The sequence below is a fragment of the Phyllobates terribilis genome, unplaced genomic scaffold, assembly GCF_046119375.1.
Source record: "Phyllobates terribilis strain yellow unplaced genomic scaffold, ASM4611937v1 Scaffold_4__5_contigs__length_816908805, whole genome shotgun sequence".
Taxonomy (NCBI): domain Eukaryota; kingdom Metazoa; phylum Chordata; class Amphibia; order Anura; family Dendrobatidae; genus Phyllobates; species Phyllobates terribilis.
This window is the reverse complement of record NW_027362764.1, coordinates 246,326,662-246,338,988: the sequence shown is the minus strand read 5'-3', so window position 1 is coordinate 246,338,988 and position 12,327 is coordinate 246,326,662.

The window sequence follows — 12,327 nt, the reverse complement described above, 5'->3', positions numbered from 1 at the left end:
ATAACGCCATATGACTCAAGAATCCCAGATGTAGTGTATTAGCAAGGGAAGATTCAGTCCATTTTATGAAAATAAAGTGAACTTCACTAGTGAAACTAATGTAACTTATGTACTATAGCTAGCAAGTACTAAGCTTTTGTTCACATCTTCTGCATTACACAGAGGGACAGACATATCAGTTTCATGTGGCGACACACCTGATAGCAACAATAGCTTAGTAATATATCAAATGTGGCTTGAATACTCCATCTTTTCTAGCTGTTCTTCACTGACAACAGCCCTCTTCAGCGGTACCCGTGTCTGGCCTGGCAAGTCCACTATTTCTTCATTAAGACTCACAGGTCCAGCCTACATTTTGCCTTCTCAGACCCAACTTTGGCTGAGCTGTCTCGGGGTTACCCACAACTGACATCTATAAATCTGTGCTTACTGCAGCTGAGCTCTCTTTTCCCATCTGTTCCACTTCTACAACTGGGATATGGCATTACACTGTAAATTAACTAAAAACATTACCATATAATAATATATAATTAACACATGACATGCTGACTTAGTGGATAATTTTTTTCGTTATTTATATTATTAACATATAGGGATATTCCAAAATTCATCAAAACTCATGTATCAAACTTGTACACCAATAATCGCAGCTTAGTCAAAACTCAAGCCTGTTAAACCAAAAAAGACATGCTGTCCATTCAGTTACCTGAATGACCGACCCCAACTTGCCATCTTGCCTTAACTAGGCAAGCATGGCTCCGCCCCACCAAGGGCTATCTCTATCATAGCCTGAGATTCAATCTAAAAATATAATTACCAACTTCAGATAAATGCACCAAATCCTCATGGAAAAGGTCGGGCACACCACATTCTAAGTCAATGTGACCAAAGGCGAAATCGCCAATTGTTGGCATGAACTTACACATAGACCAATTTAAATGCTTCCGAAACTGGCAGCCTTGGTCGCAGCCCCAATACGGAAGTAGTGCATAGAGAAATACTTATCGCCTAGACCCAAGTTACAAAAACATTTATGTAAGATACTCTTGAACTGAAACTGCATCAGTGGCTTACAAGACTGGTGTATAAGCAAATGATTACCCCCTGCCAGGCGCAAACGTACATATGCTTTGACTAGACAAGCTGCACATATATTGTCATCCGGTGAACACATTAATCTCAACCAATTGCCCTTTTCTGACTGATCAGTTTTTGATCTAGTTATATGTAATATAATATAGCTAGCCCTGACCGATACATTCATAAAGACAATACCACCGTCTATTCCCAGTTTACTCCTTGGTAACAGCTCATCTTTATGCAGAGTGCCGAAAAATAGTAGTGAAGCAGCTGTACAAAATAGTAATTTTTCAAATGAATTAAAACAACATCCGTGTGCAAATTCCGCAGTATAGATGCAGTGATAGGGCATCTGCCATCCCGGACACAACGATCCTTCTTGTAATCCTTTAAAATTTGCTTCACCAAAAAAGAACTGCGTAGCGGCCTCTGACCCTTTGACCAAATTTTCTCAGGAAAAAAGAGACACCCATCAAATTACTCACTACTGATGCTTTTTTATAAACCATCATCCCGAACAGCAAAGCGGCCTGCTTCAAACTTTTGAACATAATCCAATCTCTGCTATTACAGAAACTAACAAAACCTAAGATAAAAGCAAAATGAGTAAGTACTCTGCAGTAAATAAATAGCAATAGTGCATGAAAATAACATAGGGTAACATAGGGTACTCAGTTAACATAATTTTGATAAAAAATGTAAAAGCTGTCCCACCATGTCAAAGTGACCCTATTCGGAACGGTCTTAACCTCTAGTATTAAAACCTTACCATATGTCAAATGATATAAATGGGCCGAGCTGGACCAAGACCTCCACTACTAAACACCCAGTCCTGGGGAGCTATATAAACATAATGAACAGTTCAAAGAAACATGCACCTACACGCTGCATGCACACCAACTTATATGCCAGCTCATCTTTTTAGGTTTTTGTTTCAGGTTTTTACACTCTTTGCAAATTAGGGTTTGTACTCCATTTTCTTTGAGCTGGACATTACGTTTATATAGCTCCCCATGGCTGGGTGTCCATTAGTCGGGGTCTCGGTCCTGCCCGGCCATGCAGGACGTATAACCATTCCGCATCAGGGCATGGCATTACACAGCATATAACTAATAAACCTTGCATATATCCTTTGTGACAAAGTCACTGGCAGAATACTGGAGGGGAGATATGTTTCACTGAGGCTATTAGCTTCAGTGATGTGAAACGTGGAACTCTTCTCCTGCATGGTTGGTGCAGAGAGGGTTGTTCAGCCATATTTAAAAGGGCATATTTGATGTGAACGGCCATAGTGCGGGCGGGAGGCCATTCACTATACCTCCACCTCAGGGTGTGGTCTGGGCTGTAAATAGTTAGCCTTGTGACTCAGGTGTGGGTCAGTATCTGGAGAGGCTTGCTCCAGAGAGGAGCTTACATGTGTTGTGCTGAACTGTGTGTTTTGTTAATCCCTGAATGGTTGGACCCAGGCAGGTACAAGGACTATGCTGGACATTTTCTTTTGTTTTGCTATTATGTCAGAAGGGCCGTGTTTATTTTTTCTGAACTCTATATTGGTTCATGCCGTTTAATAAACCAACAAGAAGTTTAAAGAGACAGTGTTCCGTGTCTACCTCCGTGTGAAGCCAGTTGAGCTGATCTAACACATCTTATTTAAAGTATTTAATAAAATAGACAGAACGTGCTGACTTAGTGGAAAAAAGATTTACCACAGAATTAAATTGAAATCTTTAATACTGTAGCATCGGCATCTCTGCCCCCTGACAGGCAGAGACGCCGTCCCCCTTACCGCCGCGCTCTTGGCCCGGCATCCTCCGGCTCTCCTGTTGCTGCTGCTGCCGGTGCACGCAGCTTCCCGGGCACTGTGTTTAGGGCGCGCGCTCCCTCCCTCTCAGAGGGGCCGCGCGCGCCATCCTAAGGAGTCCCCGGCCAATGGCCGGAGGACTTCTCGTATAAATGGCACCTCCTCCAAAATGGAGATGCCCGTGCAAGGTTGTAGCTCTGTGCACTAACTCTGCTTCAGCCCTCAGTCTGACTACCAGTCCAGTCCGCCAGCCTGACTACCAGTCCAGTCCGCCAGCCTGACTACTAGTCCAGTCCGCCAGCCTGACTACCAGTCCAGTCCGCCAGCCTGACTACCAGTCCAGCCAGATAGTCTGCTTACAGCCCAGCCTGCCAGTCTGTCTATGGGCTTGGCTAGTGCGCTTATCCGGAGCCTTTACCTGCTACCTGTCTCCGCCAGCCAAGTACACTCTCCAGCCCGACGGTTTGCCTACGGTCCAAACCAGCCAGTCTGTCTATGGGCCAGGCTTGCCTGCCTAAACGGAGAGCGTGCCAGTGACCTGACATGCCTACCAGCCAGCCTACTTGGAGGCTCCTGCCAGTTACCCGTGTTGTCTGCCAGTCCGTCTACCCAGATCACCCGTCAGCCTGCCTGCCGTGCTCATCTGCTGTACCGGTCAATCCCTGCCTTCTGACCCGTGGGAGTCACCTGCTCTCATACAAGGACTGGTCCAGAGTAGCACCTGGTCCCTCTGCTCGGTCCTTCCCTGGTTCACGGAGTCGATTGAGCCGCCGTGCTACCTTGGTCAGTCCGAGTTGATACCTAGTTATGCTCCTCTGGTCCCTCCTTGCACCACAGCACAGAGGTTCCACCACCTGAATCCGTAACAAATACATATAACCGTATCAAAAACCATGCTTAAAATCAACTACTTATAAACAAAACTGCAGCTTACACAAATCAAAAACCTAAATCACATAGCAGAAAAGTATGCCCATGTGTCTGCACAATTAATAGCAACCTATAGTGTGACACATAAGCAGAAGGTATAAAAAATCTAATTTTTATTGTATTAATATTTTAAAACAGTATAGAATACATAAAATGAGGGGAAGGGAACGACAAAAGAAAAGGTCACCTGGGTAGACAGCTATAGTACATAATAAAGTCTCCACCAAAAATTGAATCATATGATACACAGGTGTAGGGGGAACTATACCACAATTGATCATCTAAATATAACTTAAAGTGCAAAGTGCTAATATGTAAACAAGATAAGAGAATGATTACAAAATAGTGAAATCTATGGATATAGTATCACAAAAGTACAGAGTAGATATAGTATCACAAGAATACAGGGTGGATAGAGGATAATGAAGCTGTACTAACCCAAGAGACCTGAACCCAACGCGCGTTTCGCCTGGGCTTTGACGAGGATATAGAGAGGAAGAGAGTGGGGTAATATTTATATGGGGTGCAGCCAATAGGGGAGGCAGAGGTTAATTGATACAGGAGTGTAAAATAAGTAAGCTGACATGGCGCCATGTATGTAGCCGGACATCACTCCCCCACGCTGAGCTGCAGATCATCAGAGCGCAGATCAGCTGGGGAAGCAGGAGGCCCGGCGTGCGTGTCAGGGTGAGACGCAGCACCGGAAATCACGTGGTCTGCGTCATAAGGGGGAGGGGTTATGCGTTCCACCGTGGAACGCGGAAGGGGAGTGACGCGGTGCGCGTCATAAACAAGGAAATGTGCGTTCCAACCATGGACCGCAGCGGTGAAAGGCAGTGATAGAACAGAAAAAAACCAGAGAGGAGAAAGAAAGAGATAAGTGAATAGTGAAACAGTGTGGGAATAGGATACATATGTGTAAGTGATTATGTGTATGTGGTGATAAAAAATAGGAAAGTTAATGAGGGAAAGATGATAATGAATGTGTAATAAAAATGAAGAGGAAAATAAATAAAATTGAAAAAAATTGAAAAAAATAAATAAGTGACAGGTGGTGATAAAAATAAGAAGAGATACATTGACAAGTAGGTAGTGAAAAAGAGTTGCCATGTGACAATAAAAAGTGATAAAGAGAGTGATATGTCAAGTGGGATGAGTGCAGTGAAGAACAATGAATACAATGGATACTAATAAAAATATCATACTAAAACCCAAAAGATTAATATGGGAAGAATAAGGGAGATCTGATTACCATAACTTTAAAGTGACAGTAGGTATATGTAGTCATGTAAAATACAAATGCACATACAGTAATCACATATGATGCAGACATCAGTTGAATGGTTTATAAATGTCACTGTCCAGATATATTAATTTGTTGATTGAAGATTTCTATCCAAAGGGGCCGGTCGGTAAAGTGATGACTTGATAGCATGCCTCCCAAAAGAAGTGGCTGGAAGTGGATAAAGACCAAAAGAAACCAAGGACGAAAGAACTATGAGGGTGAACAGACAAAAACAAGTAAGTACACCAAGAGAGAAGTTAAAAACAATAAATATAAAAATATATACAGGTAAATCTACACGGATGAGTGATGTCACATATATCTCATACAAATCACTTAAACTACTTAGAGGAAAGAAGCAAAACTGTTAGTTTCGTTGAGGCCATAGGGGGTTATGGTGTTCAATATGGTGATCCACCTCGCCTCTTTTTGCACCAAAATTTTTTGGCGCAAAAACTCTCCCTCGACACTTTAAACAATTTCATGATTGTGACACGTCTGGCCTTCAAGTAAGTGGCATAGATTGGGTTTACCCCGGGATTAGGGGTGGGAACTGGAAAAAAATTTTGGCGCAAAAAGGGGCGAGGTGGATCACCATATTGAACACCATAACCCCCTATGGCCTCAACGAAACTAACAGTTTTGCTTCTTTCCTTTAAGTAGTTTAAGTGATTTGTATGAGATATGACATCACTCGTCCGTGTAGATTTACCTGTATATATTTTTATATTTATTGTTTTTAACTTCTCTGTTGGTGTACTTACTTGTTTTTGTCTGTTCACCCTCATAGTTCTTTCGTCCTTGGTTTCTTTTGGTCTTTATCCACTTCCAGCCACTTCTTTTGGGAGGCATGCTATCAAGTCATCACTTTACCGACCGGCCCCTTTGGATAGAAATCTTCAATCAACAAATTAATATATCTGGACAGTGACATTTATAAACCATTCAACTGATGTCTGCATCATATGTGATTACTGTATGTGCATTTGTATTTTACATGACTACATATACCTACTGTCACTTTAAAGTAATGGTAATCAGATCTCCCTTATTCTTCCCATATTAATCTTTTGGGTTTTAGTATGATATTTTTATTAGTATCCATTGTATTCATTGTTCTTCACTGCACTCATCCCACTTGACATATCACTCTCTTTATCACTTTTTATTGTCATATGGCAACTCTTTTTCACTACCTACTTGTCAATGTATCTCTTCTTATTTTTATCACCACCTGTCACTTATTTATTTTTTTCAATTTTTTTCAATTTTATTTATTTTCCTCTTCATTTTTATTACACATTCATTATCATCTTTCCCTCATTAACTTTCCTATTTTTTATCACCACATACACATAATCACTTACACATATGTATCCTATTCCCACACTGTTTCACTATTCACTTATCTCTTTCTTTCTCCTCTCTGGTTTTTTTTCTGTTCTATCACTGCCTTTCACCGCTGCGGTCCATGGTTGGAACGCACATTTCCTTGTTTATGACGCGCACCGCGTCACTCCCCTTCCGCGTTCCACGGTGGAACGCATAACCCCTCCCCCTTATGACGCAGACCACGTGATTTCCGATGCTGCGTCTCACCCTGACACGCACGCCGGGTCTCCTGCTTCCCCAGCTGATCTGCGCTCTGATGATCTGCAGCTCAGCGTGGGGGAGCGATGTCCGGCTACATACATGGCGCCATGTCAGCTTACTTATTTTACACTCCTGTATCAATTAACCTCTGCCTCCCCTATTGGCTGCACCCCATATAAATATTACCCCACTCTCTTCCTCTCTATATCCTCGTCAAAGCCCAGGCGAAACGCGCGTTGGATTCAGGTCTCTTGGGTTAGTACAGCTTCATTATCCTCTATCCACCCTGTATTCTTGTGATACTATATCTACTCTGTACTTTTGTGATACTATATCCATAGATTTCACTATTTTGTAATCATTCTCTTATCTTGTTTACATATTAGCACTTTGCACTTTAAGTTATATTTAGATGACCAATTGTGGTATAGTTCCCCCTACACCTGTGTATCATATGATTCAATTTTTGGTGGAGACTTTATTATGTACTATAGCTGTCTACCCAGGTGACCTTTTCTTTTGTCGTTCCCTAAAACTGCAGCTTAGCCAAATCTCAAGCCTGTTTACTTTTTACAGTACCTGTTGTCCATTCAGTTCCCGGAACGACTGACGCAACTGGACACCTTGCTTTAGTCATTAGGTAAGCATGGTCCTGCCTTATCAATGGCTATTTCTACCATTGCCTGTAAATTAAGATTAAATATGTCATTGCCTATCTCCGATAAATTAACACAATCATTTAAAAAAAGGCCTGGTAGTCCACCTTCTAAGTCAACATGTTTGAAAGAAAAAACACCGATCATTGGCATGAACTTACTCATAGATTTATGCAACCTCTTCCGGATCTTCTCGCAAAATTTTAAATCTAACGATTTCACCCATATCAATCTGGACACTATCTCAGAAAATACTATTGTGACATCCTGAAATAGCTTTCTTGACTCCAACAGACTTTTCTTCATCTGAAATAATAACTCAATTGTACCCAGCTTTCCAATGTCATTCCCTCCTAGATTCACGATGATGATATTAGGAGATGGAGCTCTATCACACATCAGAGTCACTTGGTCCATCAGGCCGTCCCATCTCTGCCCTCTAAATCTGAACCAAAAGACTCTTACTTTGTCAGAAGACAATGATAGATTTGACCCGTAACAATGTTGTTGTGCTCTCCATTCTGCCCAGTGAATAAAGGAGTGTCCCAAGATCCAAACTGTGACACCTATGAAAACTATAAACAAATGTTAGTTCCATCTTACTTTTGAATATATAACTGATAACATTTCGAGCCCCATCTCCCCAGTTTTTTTTTATTACTGCTTCACTTAAACCGAACCTGGCGGCCTCTGTTGCAGCTCCAATCCTAAATGAGTGAGTTGAAAAAATATTTATCACCCAAGCTTAGCTTGGATAAGCATTTGTTTAGAATGTCCTAAACTGGAATTGCATCAGAAGCTTACCAGACCGGTGAATCAAAAATTTCTCTCCACTTGCAGTGCACAAGCTAATATACTACCTAGATAAACAAACTGGAGAAATTTTATCCCCCGATAGACACATTAGCTTCAACCTACTACCTTTCCCAACCTGGTCTGTTTTGGCTTTAGCTATATAAATTATCAAAGACTCTGTTTCAAGCGCGATCTGATTAAATGCAAAACCTTCAATCCCTTTCTTGCCCCTTGGTAACAATTCTGCTATGCGTAGTGCCCCAAAAAACATTAAAGCTGCTCCTATGGAAAATAATAATGCTTCAAAATCATTATAGCAGCATGAATAGGAAACTGCACACAAGTCTTTTAGTATATCAGGAGAAATAGGGCACCTACCATCAAGAACAAGCCCCTTATCAAAAAATTATAATACAAACATTAAAGCTGCCTGCTCTAAACTTATTTCTGTATCAAACCTCTTAGTAATACAAAATCTGGACCATACATCCCATACCACCAGGTAACCTCTCCAGGTTGAAACAGCCACAGACCGTTGCAAAAGCTCCATTATTATAACCAAATTAGTTGCCATCGATACTCTGGACAATACTCTCCTATTTGCTGGGAGCGGGGTACGAGATTGAAGAAATTCCTGAACTGAAAATGAGAAAGCGATTCAGTGATTAAATTGAATTTCTGTTCAACTTGCACGGCTTTCAACCAAATATTCCATTTCAGACATACTAGCACCAAATGCCTGAGCAATTTAACCACTAATTTACATTTGATTGACAAACAATTTACAGCATACACAACACCTTTGCAGTTAGATCTAATAAGAATACTTCTGTTTGACAAGTTCTTACCCCAAATAACTGCTGCTACTGCGAAAGGGATCAATTCCAATAAAACTACGGTACATTTTTTGTAAAACCCTTGTCTATCCATGCCCTGTGCCACCTTTCTGCACACCATTTCCCATTCAAGAAAACACCGAAACCTACTGCTGGAAATGCATCTGTAAAGAAAACTAATTCCTCATTTGTAACAAATGGGGCACACCATAATGCCTGACCGTTAAAGAATTCTAGAAATTCCAACCATACTTCTAAATCAGGGATGTCAAACTCAAATACACAAAGGACCAAAATTAAAAACTTGGTCGCGGCCCAACCTTGATATTTATTTAAAAAACCCTTAATATTTGGTGGGGTCACAGAGGAGCATATCTCACAACTTTGCAGCCCTTACAGAGTAATTTTCCTCCTATTCAAATCCCTAGATTGCCCTTTCACCTCCCCCATAAAGTATGATGCCAACAAAAGTGCCGCACAAACACAGTATGATACCCCCACAGTGAATTCCTCCAGAGTACTCTCCACACGTATGGTATGATGTCCCTACTGTACCTCCTCCTCAACTCCCCTGGCAAAGTATGGTGACCCCATACAGTCCTCCACACAGTATAATGGGCCCCACATAATCCTCCATACAGAATAATGGCCTTACATAGTACTCCATACAGAATAGTGGCCTCACACAGTCCTCCATATGGCATCACAGGCCAAATATAATCACCCTGAGGGCCAGATTTGGCCCACGGGCCAGAGTTTGACATGATAACAACGCATTCCTACATTTCTCTATTTTAAAGAACGGCAGGCGAATCTCACCTCTATTTGTATCTATAATTATCCCTAACTATTCTATACAGCTAACCGGAGCGACTGTCTGTTCCTTAGTTAAAGGAATACCAAAATCTCCGCAAATCGACTGAACAGTATTCCACAGTTCAGTACAAACTACAGAATCCCTAGGTCCTACAAAAAGAAAATCATCTAGATAATGTGCTACACCGCCTTACAAACGCTGTTTCCCATTCAATAAATGACACAAAAGCTTCAAAGAAGAAACAAGATACAGAACAGCCTATTGGATAACATTTGTCAAAATAGAAAAAAACCTTTAAACTGAAAACCTAAAGAATTGAAACCACTGGGATGAATAGGCAGCAATCTGAATGCTGCTATAATGTGGGCCTTGGCCTTCAGTGTGCGAGGCCCAAATCCTCCGACAATCTCAGCTGCCTTATATGTATTTGTAACTGATATCAAATTATTATCAATACTATTGTTTAATGATGTGCCATAAGGGTAAGATAAATAATGAATTAAACAAAATGAATTTGGTTCCTTTTTCGGAACTACCCCAAGAGGTTAAAGACGGAAGTTAACAAATGGGCGCTCGTTAAAGGGACCCGGCACCCTTCCGGTTAGAATTTCATTTCTAACTTCTTTTCTATCACCCCTGGGTGCAGCTCTGCTGATTTTAAATTCTTTACCCATATCAACCCTTCCCCAACAAATTGTGTAATTGAAAAACCATCAATTATTAATTTGGCCATCCTGCGGTTTGGGTACCGCTCTAGCCACGGTTGCATTATCTCCAACCTTACTGGAGTCAATTCCTTTATTAAAATATTCTTTTGTTAAGGGCTGCCCAGACAGGTTTGCTTTTTTAAAACACCTGACTATTGGGAGCAACCCTCCACAAGGAACATTCATGCTAATATTTACATGTATTAGGCTACTTGCATTGTGCCTCAATAAACGCAAAGCATGTTCCTTTCCTAAAGGTAGTTTGAGCTGGCTCTTGGCGCTGTACATTAGCTGGCTTGCTTGGCAGCATTAGGTTAAGCTACAAGCCCACGTCTTTTACTCCCCATTTAATGGATGGATATACTGATAATTTTTGCCTAAAATTTTCTTCATAAAAATATAAGCTCAAATTACCAAAATTCTTGTAAGCTTGTAGCACTATTTCTACTTGATGAAACAACCCAGAACATTTACTCGGAAATCTCTCCCCCATTACACTAGCATGAATACAAAAAGCTTGCAGCCAAATATTAAATTACCTAGCTATGGGTCTATGTCTATCTTCATCTTTCTCCAGGCTTGCTAGAAACTCTTTAGAGGCAGGTTTCAAAGATAAGATATCTATAAACCCATTATGCCATATTTTTTCTTTAATTGCTATAGGCAAGTTATATCCTAGGGGTGAGACAGTACAAACTAACGCTTCCTTGTAACATTCCTACCCCACCCCTTTAACTCCTAATGCTACAGGGTTCGCTATGGATTCTTGTTCCTCCTCTCTACCCTCCAGACCATCATCCAGGTGCCTCCATACCTCTGCTACCCCTGGGGCCCTGGAGGACATACTGGTTGATTTTGCAATATCAGCCCGGGGTTGAAGTTAATTTCTTAAAGAGACCACTACCTGTGATAACTGGTCTAGCGTGCATGGAACCTGTACATTATGAGGGCTATAATCACCACCCTCTGATATCCTAACATGGATCTGCTCCCGCCTGAAGACCTCTCCTCCTGTCGGCCCTTCAGCTTGTGGACCGGCAGCCTCAGGACCAGCAAAGGCTACCTCCAGCCGGTGGTCAACTGAGGCCAGTCTAGTCCCTTTTTGTGGCAGGGCGTCGGATGTACCCCTGCGTCCCCTCCGCCTCCTCGAGGCCCTTTGGCCGCGGACAGGAGATGGCGAGTACAGGATCCTTCTCCTCTTGCTTCATGACCCAGTGTGAATGCCCGCGCCACTGGACGACGTCAGTGTGACTTCCGGCAATGCTCCTGTGACGCCTTCTTCTCACGCTTCCTGGTCTCCGGTCATTTTGCACGTGATGCTTGGCCCAGGAACATCGCCCAGTGGTCCTCTTACGCACTGCTGAAAGCAGGCTAGGGCGCCGTCGTCTCCTATTTTCTTTGTAAGGTCCTCCAGAACGGCCTCCATATTTCCACAGGTACAGCAACAGGTACAGCAGCACCTCTCATATGGCAGCAGTGAGGACTGACCCAGCTCACTGGGCCCCAGCAGGTCCCAGCAACCTGATCATGCGTCCTCGGATCAATGAGGGAGAGACGCTGCTGGACCACGGCAAGGTAAGTAGAAACTATTTCTTTTTTTTTACTTTTTGTAAACCCACACTATGGGGGCAGGTTGGGAGATGATATAGGGGCAGAATGTAAATAAATGGGGGCAGAATGGAGACACATGGGGGGGCAGAATGGATGCATAGGGGCAGAATGGAGACACATGGGGCAGAATGGAGATGCATGGAGCAGAATGGAGACACATGGGGCAGAATTGAGACACATGGGGCAGAATAGAGACTCATGGGACAGGATGGAGAC